Source organism: Myripristis murdjan, chromosome 22 (assembly GCF_902150065.1).
Source record: "Myripristis murdjan chromosome 22, fMyrMur1.1, whole genome shotgun sequence".
NCBI classification, from domain to species: Eukaryota; Metazoa; Chordata; class Actinopteri; order Holocentriformes; family Holocentridae; genus Myripristis; species Myripristis murdjan.
The window spans coordinates 7916758-7937241 of NC_044001.1; the positions used below are offsets into that span (position 1 = coordinate 7916758).

A 20484-nucleotide genomic window follows, 5' to 3' on the forward strand; every position below is an offset into this window, starting at 1 on the left:
CTCCAGCTACCGCCATCACATCAAAAATGTAAAATAAAATAGTCTGATGATGGTAATGAGCCTCGTGGAGATGCTCTGTAACATCAGGCGCCTCTCTTAGCATTCTGATTTGATTCTGCCTGATTATTTGACATTATCCACTTGTTGTAATTAGAGAGCTGATCAGGTGAAAAGGTGCAAGACGCCCATGGGCCCGGGGTAGAGTGTAAACCCTGACTGAAATGACATGAATAAGGCTAAAAAGAGGTGCGAAAAGTCATCCAGCGAGGCAGATAATTAGATGACAGGGTACGGCATAAGTGGATGAGGAGGGAGAGAGGCTGAGAAAAAAAAAAAAGAGAGAGAGAGGAAGAGAATACACGGCGGCGCCGCGAGGCCTCAGGAGATTCACGGTGACAGCTTCTAGCCTTTCACGTCTTCATCATAATTTCCCCTTTCATTCAAAAACAAGGACGAAATTTTCGCACTCGTAAAGGGATTGGGGAGCGGTGAAGGACAAAAGGGAGCCGTCAAGGAACCTTCAATGGAACGGACCGGCCTCTTGCGAAACCTCTTTCACCGAGCCGTGATACTAATTAACCTGTTTGTGTTCGGAGGCAGCTTATCAACTTCCTAAATCAAATACAGTCCTCGGTTAATCATCATTAGCAGCTAAGTGCATTAATTGCTGTGGGCGACTTGCTTCATTATCATTAGTACTAGCCGAGCCATGCTGATCCGAAGCCAACTGCGATGTAAAACCCAGCTGTAGTGAGACTGATTGTCCATAACCCAGTCAGTAATAACAGTATGTCATTCAGTATGGGCCAGCGAGGGAGCAGCAACACACACACACACACACACTGACACATTCACACGCACCCACGCACGCATAATCTCATACACACCCCAAAAGCAAACATATACAGATCCAGATGCACAAAAGCACATACACACACACACAGATGCAAATGTACACACTCACAAACACGTACACACACACAAATAGAGCGTTTCAAAGGCTCATGGTGCCGCTTGCAGAAAGCTGTCATTTCGCAGGAAATACAATTGTGATAGGGAAAATTAAGCAAAGGGATGTAATTGGAGGGGTGGGGGAGCCTGTGTGTGTGTGTGTGTGTGTGTGAGGGGGGAAAGAGGGGGGGGTGAGGGTGGTGGTGTTGGTGTTTAACCATTATCATCATCAGCATGTTCTCCTGCGTGCTCGGCCTAATCAGATCTGTCTCGTTACAAAAGAATGAGTCCTTCCCTGGCTCTCGCTCACAGCCGGGGTCTGAGTCACCGCGTCAATACGCCGCTAATGTACGCCTTCTCTCTCCACAGCTCATTAGGAGAGAATCATCATTTGACTTATCATGGCTTTTTCTGGTTGTCGTGGCTGGAGGCGGATCCGGGCCCCGTGCCGTCGGCCGCCGTGCGTTTTGGACGGCGGCACGGAGCGACGATGACGACGCAACAACGGAGGGATGGAGGAGCGCAGAGGTGACAGAGAGAGGAGCGGGAAAGGATGGAGAGCGGTGGATGGGAGGAATGGAAGGGTGGAGGGCCGCAAGGGAGGGATAGAGATGGAGGTTGAAGAATGGAGGGATGGAAAGATGGCATGTGGAGTAGGAAGGTCACAAGAAGTCAATAACCTACTTTTGAAAACAAAACCAATGCAAATGGGTTATTCTAATGAAGCCTTAGCCTGTTTATAGTGTATCCGTCATGACTACAGACTGCAAATCAAAATGAGAGCACATCATCATACAACTGTATTTACTGTTACAGCTGGACATTTCATACAGTGTCTCTAATGTGAAGTCAGAGTTTGGTTGGGCTGCTTTGTTTCCTCCTTCACTGCAAAAACTCAAAATCTTACCAAGATTATTTGTCTTATTTCAAGTCAAAAATGTCTTATTCCTAGTCAAAATATCTCATTACACTTAAAATAAGACATGATCACCTCAGAAGTAACTTGTTTTTAGACAGTTGTCTCTTGTTTCAAGTGAAAATTTGCTTGAAACAAGTGAAAATTTGCTTGTTTCACTGGCAAAATTTGTTTCTTGTTTCTAGCTAATTTTCACTTATTTCGAGTGAATTTTCACTTTTTCCACTGGCAAATTTTGCCAATGAAACAAGCAAATTTTCACTTGTTTCAAGTAAATTTTCACTTGAAACAAGTGAAAACTGTCTAAAAACAATTTACTTATGAGGTGATCATGTCACATTTTATGTGTAATGAGATATTTTGACTAGGAATAAGACATTTTTGACTTGAAATAGGACAAATAATCTTGGTAAGATTTTGCGTTTTTGCAGTGTTGAAGGCGACAGGTCAGCACTTGTAACTCAGTGTTTTATTCTAATGTAGCTTATAGGTTTAAATTCTTGGAAATTTCAGTTTACTTTTTAATGTTTGTACTACATTTCTAAAAGGAAGGACTGTTTTTTTTTTCCATAATAGTGAATATTGATATCAACTATACCACAAATCTAGTATGCAGGATAGCAGGGATGGAGAGATGGAAGACAGGATGGAAGAATGGTGGCCAACATGGGAGGGAGGGATGGAAGAACAGAGAGATGCAACATGAGATGGACATGTGACACGCCACTGTGTCCTACAACTGTCCAATCAGGACGCTCCAATATGGAGCCATACCTACTGTACTGAGGATGAGTCATTGTTCCCTACAAGACACACACACTCCCACACACACACATACACACCTACCTATTTATTCACACCCACGCAAACACACTGGCACATTTAATGTATGGGCAGACGTTTACATACATATATTCATAGACACACAGACACGCTCAATTATGTAGACTCACACAGAGCGAAACAGAGGCACACACACACACACAAAGGATCATGCACTATATGAAGAGATGCACACACATTCACACCCACACTCAACACTCAAACACACACACACACACACACACACACCAGAGCTGTGAGTGAACACACTCCACGCCGCATGGAGGAAGTCAGCAGACAATGTGCAATGTCAGTGTGTTTCCTGCAGCTCAAAGCGCGGTGGCAGAAATAATGATGGTTCAGGATTGCAGCCGAGCGACCGTTGCCGGTCTAGGCTGCTATTTGTACCGAGCACACACTGTGTGCTTCTGAGAGAGGAGAGATGACAAAGATGGATGCTTTAGCTGCTTCGCTATCTTTCAATATGCGGGCTGAGGAACGCTCCATCATCTCATGTAGCATCCATGTACACAGGATGTGAAATCTGATCATGGCTGTGAACGCTGCATACTTCCTTTTCTGAGACTGACTGGACTGATAAGTTGACTGAATCAGTGCTGTTCGATTTCAGCAGAGCAGATCCTCATGAAGATTTTTTTTTTTTTTACGCATGAAAAGTCATGTTTTTATCTTGCTGAACTAATTACTGCGTAAAAATTATTGCCGTTATACAAACAAGACCCATTGTAAAGAAGACTGGCAGCATTTGAATTTGTATTTGCATTGCGTTTTGGATCACAGGAAATCTGCTGGATTGATTCATGGCACAAAGCAGGAAGCGAAAGCTTTCCAAATTGGAAACAAGAGGTGGAAGTTTTTCAAACACAATTTCATTGAATTTAAATGTTTTTTTTTTTTTTTTTTTATTTGTCCTCTTCAGTAAAGTTTCTTTGACAGAGAAACACTGTCAAAATCCTCTTTGCATCAGGGTTTATGGGTAATGTGGCGCTAATCTTGAGAAAAACTTCCATCAGCAGGACCACGGCTATGAGAGGGCATAACCATAGACTCATTTGTCGATATAATTATGCTGAGCTATTATGATTAATGTAACAATGACATGTCTCACACAGCATCATTAAATATGCTGTTTTATAATAATAATAACCTCTCATTTAGATTCCTCCTGCATCCTATAGTTTCCAGCATCACACGTCTCACTAACAGGTGTTCATTACAGTCAGCTGGGATGGGAAATCACACCTTGTGGGCAGCAAAACATAATTTACCTACAGGGATCAATCAATTATTAGATTAAATACAAGGTGGGCCTGCAACATAGAGAATATTATTTAGTAACATTAGGTAAATCTGGAATATTGCAAACCCCTGCTGACCTGCCTAGTCTGGAAACACTAGAGATGCTCCTAATTGGCCCATATGCTGCATTTCGCATGGGGCAATTTCTCATATTAAACAGTCTCACTCCTCTCCCAGCTCCTCCCTGACTATCTCTCATGTGGTTTTCCCTCCCTGCTCCTTTCTCTCTTTCACTTTAGCTCTCTCTCTCCCCCCCGCCTCGCTCTGTCCTCCTCTTCCCTATCTCTCCCCATCTCCCCTATCTCTCTCCTATCGGTCCATATCTCTCCCTTTCCCTGTTTCTCACTCTTTATCTCTCATTCTCTGGCGTTTGCTCTCTAACCTCCCCCTGCCTTTCTTTCTCCACCTCTCACTATCTCCGTCCGATCGTTTTAATCGGGCTCTAAACATTTTTTTCCTCTTTGTAGTACTGTTATTCACCGCATATGAAGACAGAGCGTTAATAAACATGGACAAAAACATCAGTGACATACACACAGAGACAGACACCAACATTTTGGTGATGCATTCAATCCACGTGTCCCATGTGCATAAAATACAAAGTATACAAACATATACAAAGTAAACAACGGGTAATGTGTGAATATATGGGCAAGGAATCCAATTGAAATCATGAATGCTTATATATTATGCATTGCTCCTTTTTATTTTAGCTGAGCTCTCATTGGTCCATTTTTCACATTAACCAACTAGTCAAAATCAATGTTAATATGATAAACCACAACACTGGAGCTCAAATTTCTTTCTACTTCCCATTCTATTAGGTACGGTTTCCTCAGAATCAGCTCTCCCCATTTGTGCATGATGTTTATCACTGCTGCCCTTCCTTTCTCTCTTCTTTCTTTTCTCCTCCTCCTCCTGCCATTCTCCTCTAGTCTTCTATCGTTCTATCTTTATCTCTCAATCCCTGCCTTGTTTTCTCTTTGTCACTTTCCCTGCATCTCTCCTCGTCCTCCATCTTTCCGTCTGCTATTGTTCTGGATCTGTCCTGCCTCTCTCTCTCACACACTCTCTCTCTCTCTCTCTCTCTCTCTCTCTCTCTCTCTCTCTCTCCCTTCTCTTTCCCTGGGTGATTTGTCCAGTCCAGATGTCACGGTGTGCTGTGTGGATCAAGTGGAGACGAGCTCCCTCTACTTGTTAACAGTCTGTTTATTCTGCAGCCATATCAGCCACACTGCCGTGTCAGCAGCAGGCAATTACAGAACAGATTACCAACACCGATAATGTCATCAGACTGGGCTTTCACACAGAAGGAAACACACACTTACACACACACACACACAGTGCACAAACACAAACATATACACACACACACAAAAACATTCGCACACAGCCTGTACACAAATAGCTCACACACACACATCTCTACACCTGCTCCCACACAAACGTAAATCCTGCGCATACATGTAGTTGCATATTACACATATATTATATGTTTATATTACATTTCTTATTCATATCACTTTCATTTATATCTACTCTTGCTATATGTAGTACAGTACATGCCTATACTGCATCATATTATGTTTACATTACAATTAGTATTTTATTATATTATTCATTCATCTATATCTTTGTTATTTTGATTACATTACACTATTGAAAAAATATGTAATAATATATCCATATCCATTATACTGTACATATACCCACATAATACGCACACACACACACACACACACACACACACTGGTACTGGTACTATTATATTTGTGACTACTACAGTACCAAATATGGCAGGCGGAAAGGCTCAGAAACATTGTGTGTGTGTGTGTGTGTGTGCTATTTCTAGTGTGTACTTTGTGAATTCGTCATGTTCATAAACCTCTATATGCTAACATGTTTTTTTCTTGTACTACAAACTAGACATTAGCATATGTATAAACATGTTTCTGAACCGTTCCGCACACCGTAATGATATTGCACTACTGTGTTAGTTATTACCATATCTGCGAGGGCCTGCATTTACCACATCCAATCTCTAACCCCTCATCCTAACCTAATCCTAACTCCAAACCCAAAGTGCTTATCCTAACTAGCCTCTTGTAGACATGAAAACTGACTAAAATGTCTTCGCTCTGGAGGATTTTCCTCATCTCTCTATCCTCATGAGGACATCTGATCCACATAAGAATAGAAGCACAAGAACACACACACACACACACACACACACAAACATCCCACCAGGGGGGTGTTTCTCTATGGAGACGCTGTGCTGGACTTGTGCTGAGCTCATCAGGGAGCGAGGCGGCTCTCGGCTACTGAGTGTGATGTATTGTGGCCACTGTGCTGACATCATTGATGTAACCCTGAGCGCTGATTAACAGCCCTGCTTGGCAAAGGCACACAGACAGAGCCATGGCCGGCTCTGAATTGTCTCATCGGCAAATGCATTTCTCAGAGGCAAAGCCCCAAGGATGCTTTTGAAGTCCTCAATATCCACTTATCATACGCAACATTAATATCTGCAACATTAATATCTTGTTTTCCACAGAGGAGCGCAGAGGAGGGGAAAAAAAAAAACTTTTTTTCATTAATACTTTCATGTGTTGTCCTCTGGGTGCAGATCTGCATGAGTATGAATATTTTAACATGTGTACTTAAAGAATTTTGTTTCAAAATAAGATATCCTCCAGAATGACTGTTAGCATAAAGTTAAAACAAATGATGAAGTAATGTAAGACCTTGGCGGAGACAATAGCAACCCCCTTTGCAGACTGAATCGTCTATATTTTGAGAACATCGAATAATTCAACTGCAGGTAATGACTGCTGACCAAAATCAATACCCAGCATTAGATAGCACATTCATTCTCTTTGCCCACTTATTCCTATTCAAGTCCACATGGGTGGTCTGGAGCCTATCCCAGCATGCATTGGGCAGAAGGCAGGGAAAAACCCTGGACATGGCTGCCAGTCTGTCACAGGGCCAAGACAGACAGAAACAACCTCTCAGACTCCCATTCACACCTCGGAGGCGACACTGTTAACCTCTGAGCCTCTGTGCCACCCGGAAATAAACTCTTTCGGTCATAATGAATCAAATCAGGAGACGCATCAGCACTGGAGACGCCTAAACTCAACAAGGAGACGGGCGCTCACAGCCGTTTGAAGGATGCCGCTCTTTGCAAATCATCCGATGTGCGCGTCTTTTAAGTCGGCACGGAGAAGATCAGCTCCGGGGTGAAAAGGTCGCCGCTGACACCGACATTAATGAGAGCCCACATGAAAGGTGGGTGCCCCCGCTGGCCCTCACCTGGGCGTTAAGACAGGCCTGACACTGTGGTGTGCCACCGGCATGGCAGGTAGCAGGGTGGCTCATCCATATCTCAGTGGTGAGAGCGGCCCCCACACACCTCTCAGGAGCAATTACTGCTCCTCAGCTCCTCATCACAGATGGTGAGGGCTTTCAGAGTGACTCCCCCAACCCCTCCACCCCTCCATCCCCCACCCCTTGCACCTCCTCTTCCTCACCGCTCCGTCTGTGGATCGTTGTTGCTTTGGTTGACTGTGTCTGCCTCTCTCCTTTTCCTTTTTTTTTTTTTTTCCCACACAGACTATTTCTGTCGCTCCCTCCTCACTCTGTCTCTATAGCCCTCCTCCTCCTCCTTCACTTTGCCTCTCTGCCTCCCCGAGCTCGAAATTCAACAGTTCAATTTAAATCCATTACACCTAAGCCCTTGACAGAGCGTGGCATCCATGGTAACCGTTACTAGACAACGATCTCCTTGTGACACTCCCTCCATGGCGGGCATGCACTGTAGGCACGCGGTGTGTTTTGACGTGAACGCTTGTGTCATTTTGCTAAGTGACGGGTCTCGTCCTTCAACTGCAACCCCCCCATCTGGAGGGGGGACGACATCGCAACGTAAATCACATCAGGTTGACGGAATAAAACGTATTTGTTTAAAAGCAGCAGCGTCGTGACTCGGAGCAGAGGGATGAATCTAATTTGATAACAATACTGCAACCTTTTATTGCCATTCCCTGTGCATGGCTGCCCCTGTAACCCTCCTATCTACTGAAAACAGGATGGTGATTCTGAGTAAATGTGGATAAGAGTGCAGCAGCAGGGATGGCAGAAGTAGTCCCACTTCATGGCTTTGTCCTTGAGGAGAGAGGAAAGCCACACTAAATCACCAGCACATCCTCTCACATCCTGCATTAACTACTGTACAACACCACAGTAATCAAAGGAGGAAAAGAAACCTCCACACTTTCACCATCGCCTTTATTCACAAAAAAGTTGAGCTAAAAATGTGAAACTGCAGTGAGAAATACGCAAACATAAAGATGCACAACAAAATATGCAAGGTTATAATCACAATCAGGGATAATTAAAGGGACTGTTCACGCAGTGTTTCCCACAATAACACTGCATCACTGAATTACCATTTAATTGCATGTTGATACAATCAATGCTGTTTTGACAGCCAGCTCAGTGCCACCGTGGGAGTTTAACAAAAACAACATCCTATATTTTTTCTCTGTGATAGAATGTCAGTGTGAAACAAGATATCCATCGCCTATTCTTACAAAATGACTGGCTGGCATGAAAGCAAAACACATAATAGTGCATTGTTGAGGTTATTAGCAATCTCGACGCTTTTGCTTTGAAAAACTCTAATGAAATCATTTTTAAAAAATGTTAATGACTCAACTTTTCAACTTTTACAACTTTTCAATGACCATTTTTTAATCAAATGATGTCCAATAAGCACATTAATTCTATATAACCCTCATTATCATGTCACCCCCTGCCTCTGACATTCCTCATTGTGACCCCAGAAAAGAAGCAGGACTTTAATGAAGTCAGGGCCCACAAATGCATGAATAGCACTGGGCTCCCATTTGAATTAGAGCTATTCATCCGTGCCAGTGTGATTTCTCTGTGGTACTGAGGCAACCGAGAGCCCTCTGAGTCGTGACATTTGTGCCATGGCTGGCGGAGCAGGGAGGGAGGTGAACACCCATCTGCCTATATCACTGACCACCAATTCAAACCCCGCTGCAATATATGGGGCTTGACCAGGGCGGGTCAGATAAGGGGAAAGAAACGCAACAAAATCAGATGTGTTTGTAAGTCCAAGCATGGCAAACTCTTCCAGCTGCTGACACTCGCTCCCTTGTAGGAGGAATAATAAGGAGGAACCTGCTCGTTATGTTGAATGAGTGTCAGTTTTTTTTTTTTTTTAACACACATCTGAAGGATTATACAATTAAACACAGGGCACAAATACATATACACACACAGACACACACAAACATAAGATTTGCACACACACACACACCCAGCTCACTGATTGAATCCTGCAGGTCACCTGTGACATACAGTCCTTGGGGCAAATTTTATGTTTATGTAATAATCTTTACTTAAGCCCATTTCATGTCTGGGGAATGGTATCAGTGTCACACCAGTCTAATTTAGGAAGTCTCTTGACATATTAAGGTAATCCCTCTCGGATTTCAATATTAATTGTGTCATCTGTATTCAGAGAGGGCCTTGCGCACTTTGAAAATAAGCCGAGTATGAACCCAGAGACTCTGCTGACAACAGAGAAGGGATTTAACAGATTTTAGACGAGGAGCGAACTGCTAACCCCCCACTAGGACTGACGTAAGTTCGTAAGGCAGGTGTGCAATGCACAACACAGATCCCGGCAATTAAGACAAGACAAAATAGCGCATCAGAGACCCTCTGACTGCCTCATCTCATCGCTCAAGTATCAAGGCAGTGATTTAGAAAGAGATTTAGGCAGTGCAATACAATACTCCAAGCAGCGCATTGTAATTCCTTTGTAGCTCATTGACTTGCTCATAATTTTGAGAGGTACTGTGTAACCACACGGCACCCAAGTCTTTTTACGCCAAGTTTAAAACACACACACACACACACACACCCACACGCACACCACTATGTTGAACCTAACTCCAGAATAATGTCAATTATAGTTGTGTTCACGCTGCAGGCCCTCATGCTCCTTTCTGAACAGATGAATATCTGATTTTTCTGGACGATTGTTCGTATCGATTCTGGCATCATGTAACCCATATCTGATACCAATATGAGCAACAGCAATGTTGAAAATGCATGTTGTGTGCAGAGCTGCCTAGACCAACTTGTTTCACACATTTCATATGATTTGACTGAGAATTACTCCATGGATTATTTTTAAGTGTTTTGCTGATAGTAAAGACCCAGTTGTTATGGTCAAAGCTATAAGGTGGGTATATTGTCTGAAAAAGAAAAGAAATTATGCTTTATTTTGCTTAATTTGATGTAGTTGGAGCAAGTGCTTTTATCACTTGACATGCAAAAACACACGTGTGCAGCACTTAAAATAAAATGTTACATGGAGCATGGAGTAAAAACATACTGTAATACATTTTTTTCATAAATTTCTGGCTCTTGATTTCTTTTACAAGGCTCTTCAAGGTCCTCAATAACAGAGTTTGCCACCTCAGATTTAAGGTATGTGCCGTCGTGTTTTGAATAAAGACATCTCAGCTATTTGGTTTTCTTTCCATCATTCCATCGTCTCACTCTCCTACTGCCAGCTCAGTCAAGGTGCCGGTCGGGCCAAAATTATGACAGTTGTATGATGGGAGATTTGCTTATTTGACATGGCAGTGCTGGCAAATTTTGATCTGATTTTGTACCACATATCCGCATGTTCCTGATCAAAGGATAAAAATGAGACGTTATGCAGCTTTTTTCTGTTCACACCGATGATTTGAAAATGTCACATCTGTGTCACATGAGGGGGAAAAAAAACACGCATTGAGACACTTTCAGCTGCTGGAACGAGATCTCATGAATCCTTCAATGTCAATCTGCTGTCCTTGTGCTGTTTATTCTGATCAAGCTGTGGTTACGGTGAGGACAGAGGTCTCAGGGTCGCGTCCCTGATTCCTCAACCAACAGGTGGTGAGGTTGCTGCTCCTGCAGGGAGCGACAGCTGTTCTCCATCCCTCACTCCACAAGGTCTTGCTGCTCCTGCCGTCAGTTGCCGGAACAAGGGCAAATGTCTGCAAGCTTCTGGAAAACTAATGGTAAAAACACCAGGAAACAGCTAAAACGGCAGGTATTAGTAGATTAGTGGCCCGTATGTGTCATTAGCTCAGGTAATAATAGATTTCTTGTGGGAGGTCCTGTTTAATAATCACACATATAATGGCATAAACCCCCACCAAACTAATTCAACAGCGGTAAATTGCGTGTTATTTGTGTACTAAATGACACTTAATCCATACACTGTCAGATTATTATCTATGTCCTTGGGAGGATCGGTTACCAGAGGCAGCTTGTCACCCTTCCCCAGGGGATTTCTGTCTGTTCGAATAGTTGAAATGCTCAATCCACATATCTTCCCCACGGGATGCGGGGTAGCAGATGTGTCCTTACAGTCTGGTGGTGGTGTGGGAGGTCCCAATGAACAATGGAGCGCCTCCTTTCAAAGGTAGCTGTTGTAGACAATCAGGGCAAGGTTAACATGTAACCAGGATAAAGGCTGCCTGTGTACTATACAGTAATCCCAAGAGAAACAAGGCAGGGATCCTCTTCTGGACGGGGTTTTCTACACTAATTTGCAGCTAAATCGTAAGATAATTTCCATGACTTTTCCATAACCGCATGCTAAACTTGTATGACTGTATTTCTGCAATGCAACCAATAACACAAGACAAATAAAAATACCTCTCATAGCCACATCTCTTGACTCTGACTGGCTGGTGCCCTCAAAGGATAGCAGAGCTTACTTTGAGGAAATAAAAAGATCTTAATCGTTCTACCGTCTCAGATTCTAGCTCGACTTGTCAAAATTATGATAGTTACGCAAAATTTCTATGGCTTTTCCAAACTTTAGAGGTATTTCTTAATTTTCCATAACACATTTTCAAATCGATTCCATGACTTTTCCAGGTTCTTCATGGCCGTAGAAACCCTGTCTAGACCATCTGTCCGCCTGACAAACACATCTGTTCAAAGACAAACGTTCACGGTGCACCAATCCAGAGTCTGTGCTACTTGCGCGCTGTTTCCCTGTCACCTTGTCAGTTTTTGGGTGTGCGTGTGTTACTTGGGTTACAGTTAGACTGACAAGACGAGCAGCGGCTTCACTATGACCTACTGGCACCTCCACTGGGAGATCCTGAGTGCCATCTGTAATGGCTGGTGATAAGGAAATGGAGTCTTTATCTCAGCCCAATTAGGCAGCTAATTGATTCAATACCAGTCATTTAGAGTGCCTCCGGGCCTTGGATTGAGTACTTCAGCCCTTTCAGCAGATGTGGGGTCCCGGGAGGGAAGCGGCCAGGGAGAGGCTGTGTTCAACCCCCACAAAGGTTACAGATTATAATCTGGATCACATGAGTCATTTGTCCCTCACTACAGAAATATCAAATCCGTTAAGCGTAGGAGAATTTCATCACCTAATTGACCATTTAATAAAAATCTGCAGATCTGCTTCGCCTGCAGCTTGACGAATAGATCTGGTAATTGTCAAAGACATATATACATGTAATTATTGCTCAAATGCAAGACGCTTATAATTTTCAAGAAATCACGAACAGAATATGTCAAAAAAAAGTCTCAATCTATTAATGACTTAATAGTCAACTAAATGGCTAAGATGGAGCTACGTTCGATAATATATATTCTAATACATATTCTCAGCTACTGAGATGACTTGAAGATATTGTAGTTGCAGGAGCAGAAATAACAGTATTTACAACGCCGAGAGTGGCATTTCATTTCCCGCGGCGCTAATTCACCATCACCTCCAGCTTTCTGTTTCACTGTTCTGAGGAGGCAAATAACACTTTTCCTTGACACGGAGGCAACGCTGAGAGGAAAAGATTCATTTGAGGTCAAACCTGGGTTGACTGCTAACAAAGGGATGATAAGCTTGACTTTTAAAGTAACACAAAGGGCAGGTTCATGATACTCACTGAGTCATAAAGATTTATGCAACCCGTGACCCTGGTAAAAGGAATGTAATGAGCTGAAGTTCAGGCGTGGTGTGCTCCTGGTTCTGTCAAGCCGAAAAAACAGACATTATTCATAAGCAGATGAGTTGGAGGCGAGTGTGTATAAGCCCACATGAAACCTCGAGTGGTTACTTTGTGGTAGCTGCAACCGAGTCTCCCAGGGACACTGCTTTAACATTTCATGCTGCAATACAGTACCGTTTCAGTACTTAGCTTATACATACATACATGTAAAGGCCCCCATCCTCCCCTTTACACACATATATGCACACACACGCACATGCATCCACAGGCAACCGCCTCTAAATTACATGCAGACAGCAGAAAAGCCCATCAGAAAACCAAAGTAATTCCACCTCAGCGGCGGCAGCAGGCCCTCAGAGTACAAGTGACGGGGAACGTCATGGAAGACCATCGGGACTCATCCTCGGTTGCATCCTGAAGCTGTGGGATGAGCACAATGGAGTTGTGCCTGACTCATCCTCTTAGTGTGGGGTCCCAGCAGCTTCTGCATGTTACTAATGTATTCAGCTGTGTCACTGCGAGCGCTGCGAGTGTGTGTCGCTCTCCGCGCCGCACCGCTTACCACACGGTGCGTCAGCGATGAAGGAACTCACCTCCATTACAACTACGCGTACAGCTAATAAAACTACTACCACCATAATTGCTACTACTATTACCACTACTGCTACTATTACTGCTGCTTTTATTACTGCTGCTACCACCACAAATGTTACTTGCACAATTACTACTGCTACTTATACTACAGTTACAGAGGTGAATGCCTTTATAGTTTTATGAGCATGATTCTGATAGCGCTAATATCATCAAACGGGAAAAGATGACGTTTTAGATGCACGATCACGAGAGCTACCGCTACTCACACATTTACGACCCCTAAAGGAAGATCCTTATTGATCCGAGTGACCCTGTGACCTTTCTTCTCGTGCCACCATCAGGCCAAATGCTCAGTTTGTTAATACAAGAATGGATGTGTTGGATGCTTTGCATTGTGGGGTAGATTACGGGGGGAATGAATGATCTCATTACTGGGGGAGGCAATAGTTAACCCTATAAAGCCTGAACTATGAAAGAATTGGCAGAAAATCCCATTTTTTTGAAACTGAACCCTTTATTTAGTCCTATAACAAAATATATATAAAAAAAGAACAATCAAAAAATATGTTATTACACGACCTTTCTGGTGTATGATATTTGATATGTACTTAAAGTGCCAATGGTATGTCCCAGGGTGAACAGGGGAAGTGTTCAAAGGTATACAACAGTATTTTGGTCAAGTATTGATTAAACTGAAAACAAAAAACGGAATTGAAAATGTGTATCATATATGATACAAATGGCTTTATGGGGTTAATACAGCCTCCATTCAGTTGGATAAACCATTGAACCAGATTAGAGACAAAGTCATGGGTCTCAATGAGGATTCAGGTCATTTCAGGCACGAGTGCAGTTCACTGACAGTAAGTTTAGGTATTATCATTGTTTTTATCATTAGCAGCAGCAGCAGCAGTAGTAGTATTAGTAGTAGGAGTAGTGCAACTAGTCCTACTACTATTACATGTAACATTTGAACGACTACTGTGACTGTTACGACATCAAATATTACTACTACTAACCTACTTCTGGTATGACACAGTCTGCCCTGGGTTTTACCTCTAACTGTGACTGTGCCATCAATGGGGGCGACATCCGAATCAGTTCGCTTTCTTACAGTGTAAATCCAATAACGTTTAAACTGTCATCATTCAAACTTAGCCCGTCCTGGCTGAAGCACTAATAGAGGCATTCAGAAATGCTTTGGCTCCCCATCCCCCGCACACTATATGACTCACGGCTCATTTGGAGGTAATGAATGTGTGTGTGTGTGTGTGTGAGAGAGAGGGAGAGGACTGGGAGAGGGACCCGGCCAAGCTCAAACAATAGCATGTGAAGTGCCCTTAGATGCCATGAGAGCTCACTCTGAGCGAGGAGGCTGACGGGTGGCACATTTCCCCACGCTAGGCATGATTTGAATGGAAAGTGGCAGTGTGGGAGATGGATTACCGCAGGGGGAGAGGGGCATTAATCCTACAGCCACGCACACACGCAGACGCAAGCAGACAGACACACACGCACACACACAGAATACTCACTTTAGCTTTCTTTCTCGTTCAGTTTTATCCATACAAAAACGCACAGACACACACTGAAGTGCACACACCCACACAACATAATGTAACACATCACAGTACATGAATGATGACACTGCCGACGAGTGCTTTGTAGCCCAGTTTTTTTTTTCGTTTTTTTTTTTTTGCAGTGTCATTTGAAGGTCCTACACTCCGAAGCTTACTTCACACACTCCCTCTGCTCCGTCCCAACACACACATCCCTCCTTCCCTTTATCTCTTGAGTTTTTTTTTTTTTAACTTTAGAGCACTTCATTCACCATATTACAGTAGTCTTTCATTCCTTCAGCCCTGCACTGTCGGCACAAGCCCCTGCACTTCAGAGCTTGCACACTGTGACACTTTTCAGCCGCAGGAAAGACGATTCTCCTGCGCTCGTGATTTATTTCATGCATCTCATTCTGTTCGGTTCCTTATAGTAAATCGGAGCAATGCATTACCCCCATTCACAGCTGCTACCGTACACCACACTGCTCTATAGCATAATGCGATGTAACTCTGCACTGATCCCCATGGGGCAATTCTTCTCCTCACTTTCTTCCCTGCAAAGGAAGCCCAAAGGTCAGATACAGATCAACGCTCCTGGAGCTGCTGGGGATTCGGCATCTTGCTCGAGGACACTTCAGCAGTGCGGATGCTTGCCGACGCCGGGGCATGAACTCAGATTCCCCGGTTCAAGAGCTGTCTCCCGACTCACTGCACCACCCTGCGCTGAATGTTAACCTCTTCAACTCTGGTCCCACGGCTCGGTTTGTCATTACAAATGCACGCTGCGCGGCTGCACATTCTTCAGACCCACAGAACTTCATTTTAAATTCGAGCGGCGGTCCCGAGGTTTCCAAAGATTACAAACATGTCCTGCTGAATTACAGGGAAATGTATATACACTGATGCACAAGACATCTATATTTTGGTATCTATGGTTTGAATATTTCATTCATGTAAGTATGGTGTAGTTTCAGTGAAGTGTTGCAACCAGCAGATGCAAATTATGTACGTGTTATTGCCACACAATATGGAAAAAATAATAATTTTCCCAACTTTGAAGCTATTTAAGGGAAAATTAAAGGAAAACTCTAGTTCAAGGGTTAAATGTTCATACTGAATGTAGAGTGATATATGCTACTGTCATTCACTGTCCCAATGTACTATTTGTAAGGTCCTGTTGCCCTTGTGCTATCTGTGTCAGTATGTACTTTGAAACTAAGTGAGGGTACGATCACACATGCAGTTTCTTTCCTCTGGTCCAAACCAGAGTTGGAAAGTTTACTTTGCAGCATTTTGGTATTTAGCTCATTTAGGTTCACCATGCCCAATTACAAGCGAACCAGGGCTTGTAAACAAAAGTCCCATCGACTCACAAGTCACAAGTAGCTTGTTTATTGGGAAGTTTTGGCAGCCTATCATCCCGCAAGGTTAGAGATTCTGGCAGCAGGAGGGAGTCAAAACAAATCCGATTCCTGTCCCTTGTCTGAGCTCTTTTGCCATAATTTACCCTCTGTGGTGTTCAGAAGAAATAAGCCACATAACGAAATGGCTAAACATGAGCATCAACTTGCCCTTGGTTAATTTTGTTAGGCTTTTCATGCATGACAAACTGCTGGGCATCAGATGTCGACGTGTATTGCCTTGTATCCAGAAAACTTGTGTTTTGGTGTCATTTCCTGTAGCTGGCTTGAATTATGCTCCCACACCTCATACATTGCACTGCACTTTGCATGGAAGTGCACCGAGAATGGGATTTTCACATTATCATGCAGGTATTTGATGCCGTCCATATTTGAATGGCTTTGACCAAACAAGCCCTGCAAATGGAGTAAATACTCCAGAGGGTGAATAACCCACCCTAAATTATATGATAATTTCTTGCTTTTCTGAATAACCACTGGTCTCACACGGTCCCAGTGTACTGCATAAGCTGAGGCATAAGGTGCTGCTTTATTATACCTTGCACATACTGTTACATTTGTAAATGCAACACCAAACATGCTTGGTGTGAATGCATGTGCCACCAAAACAAATCCCTGTCCTGCCCTGTATTTGCAATTGGTTCAGTGTTTTTCATCGTGATCCTGCAGTGCTGTGTTGCAGCAGCAGTAGCAGCAGAGTGGTCTGCCTGGCCACCTCACCAGAGGTGCTAATGGTATTGACCACTTCAGTATAAGTTAGGGAAGGGCATTGCTGGAGCAGGCAGTAAACAACTCTAGACTGACAGGTCAGGGTGACTGTTGGCTTGATTGCTTTCATTACTCAGACACTGTCCAAAGTCAGACCTGCCAGCTTAGAGCTCCCTCACGTCTGCCAGGTTTTGCTATCAGCATCCCGGTACCTGAACCAATATAGTATTGTTGCATTTATTCCTTTCAGCTCATGCTCTTAGTCTGAGTGGCTTAAAATGAGAACAAGATTACAGAATATGCGACATCACTAACATTACAAGCTACCAATAGTGAGGAATGGAAAGGTCGGAGCGACGGTGGCCTGAAAACAGATATTACAAATCTTCCTGTTTCTGAAATGATTATAAAAACTGTAGGTAGAGCAGGTAAAGAAATAAGAGCTAAGGAGAAAAGGTACATTTTTTTCTTGTTATGAAGTAACACTGGTAAAAAGGCTGCTGTGAAAACGGAGCAAGGCTGTTGCATATGAAAAAAAAAAAAAAACAGCAAACAAAACAAAGACTCTCATAGAATATTCATCAATTCTGCTCCTCCGTTCCAGCTTTAATAAGGAGAAAACAAACGCAATCAGCCCCACATCAGCGGTTATGAACAACAATATAATCGCCACATTATATATGAAAAGTGAGAAATTATCATATCATTCACATCGCTGAGATCGAGCAGCACCTACTGTGGCGAGGGGAGAGGATGTGCAACCCGTCTCTGCTAATCAGCTGCTTGTGTTTTGTCTAATTTCGGAGCAAAACTGTTTCATCGTCACGAGCACATTCATAAAAGATGATCGGAGAAATAATACAAAAAAGCTTTTTCATTATCTCCTCATCATGTATAGATCAAACACGTATTACTCCACATCAAACATTCATTACCTCCTGTATTAAAAAAAAAAGTAACTAAATATGTATCTTAAATTACTGACTGTCAACATATAGTGAGCTGGCAGAGGTGGGAAAGTTTTGCTATAATCTGACTAGTGTTTGCCTCATCAGAGTGCGCATCATTTCAATCTCCACATGCAATAAATATACAAAAATCTGTCAATTTAAGCCGAAGTTTGGTTCATGTTGACAGAAATGCACAGATGGCAATGACCAGTGACAAAATGTTAGATCTCGATACGTCTCAGAAATCAATATTTTACAATTATCACACCCCCTACGTCAGGAATTACACAAGGGTCTGATTTCCTGGAGCGATTAGAATTAATAATAATAAAAAAATTATATATATAAGGGTTCAACATCCCTGCCAGTGTGTGTGGTCTGAACCGAGCAGCAACTGTATGTCAGCCTGTGCAGACTAAACCTGGCCGCTGGCAGGTGTCTTCCTTAGCTCCAGTTGTCGTTATCCATCTTGGTCGTTTGCTCAGTCGCTCTCTCTCTCTCTCTCTCTTCCTCTTACACCTATTCTGTCCGTAACGCTCAGCGGTGAACTCTGCGACCCCACCGGAGAATCTCTGATGGCTGTAACAGGTGAACGGCCGTTGTTTCTGGGGGTTTTTTCTGTGAAAAGGTGGTTGTTTGTGCGTGAGCTCTTTTATTTCTGTGTTTATGCTGCTGAAATGTCCTCTCAAGGGCAAAGAGATGAAGAAAATCCTCCTGAATGAACAATTTTTGCCGCTCCTTTCTGCTTTTGGGGGCTGGTTTAGGGTTACTGCTTTGGTTAAAGGTTAATGTTAGAGTTAGGATTAAAGGATAGTTGGTTTTTTTTGTCCAGGCTATATTAAAATGTTGTTTACTTTTATTTCTAACCGTCCACAGCACAACCTCATCGCTTGACTTAGTGACAAGAAACTTACCGCTTCACAGACACAGACGAACTTGTTTTCAACTTCTCGAAAAAAACATCATAAAGCTGCACATTATGAGGGGGAAACTCGTCTGTTTGACTTCTGCATTTATTCAGAACAAGCACCAAACAACTGCTGTTTGTTCCTATGTTTGGAACTACTTTTTACAGCGACTGTAGTACATCCCAAACACTCGTAACCTTCCACGGAGCAGCACAAAGAGCACTTCAGAAAGTTGTGGGTAGAAAAGCTAAAAAAGGCAGTGTATTGTCATGAAAGCTAAATAAAACCTGTTAGAAGGCGCAAAGTGGAATTTTTTTTCCCAGTAGACAATTTCAACATATGCTTGACTATACTGTTAAATTCCAGTTTTCAAAAAGGACGTTTAATGGTTTTTGAAGCCAAAAATGAACGCTGTGCTGTGCCAAACATTTAATAATGAACATTTAATACAACCTGGGTTGAAAAAAACAAAACAAACCTGTCCTTTAAGCATAGGCTAAGTGTGTGTGATGTATGTTTGTGTGTATGACCGTGCGAGGGCATATGTTTGCCTATGTTTCTGCTGTATGCTACATTTTAGCTGAACTCACACAAACGGCGCCGGGTCACTAAAATTACAAGCAGACAAAAAGAGGAAGTGTGAAAGAGACAGCTTGTGTGTGTGTTTCTGCACTTGTTTGTGGATGTGTGGATGTGGGTAATAACTGTGAAATCAGCTGCACCGCCATATAAAGAGGAAGGAAACAAACAAACAACACCAAAAAAAAAAAAAAAAAAAAAGGAAAAAAAAGAATCACATAGTAGCGTTGGAGAGTTTGGGGTGATGCAACCGTCACTCATAAAGACTCCAACCTGTGCAGCAGCCGCTCCTCATCATCACTCTCACCCTCCGAGCACGGGGAGCCTGCGCTGCCAGCCCCAATAACGTAAACATAATGAGCTGTAGTGTTTGGCGGCAACAGCCAAGTGTGAGATTCTGCACCCTTGCGAGCTTCTCCCATCCCCTGGCCTTGAGCGTGGTTAGATAACACTGCATTAGATAACCGTGCGCGAATCTTAAGAAAATGCCTGTTGGCTTTTTTTTCAGCAGACATTACCAGAGCTGGAACAAGAAAAAACAAACAAAACTCCAAACTTGTGATGCAAACTTGCTCCGATTTGGTTTCTCCAACGCCCTCTCCCTTTTCTTTACTTATTTTTTATTTTTTTTATTTATTTATTTTTTTTTACCTTGCTGCAAAAAGCCCAAAGACTAACTCGATGT

The 20484-nt window shown here is 42.9% G+C and overlaps 1 protein-coding gene across 4 annotated transcripts in view; it reads right to left on the bottom strand.

Annotated features, from left to right (window-relative positions):
• Nucleotides 1–20484, bottom strand: part of slc8a3 (solute carrier family 8 member 3) — a 102877-nt gene that overhangs the window by 12629 nt on the left and 69764 nt on the right. The window lies entirely within an intron of this gene.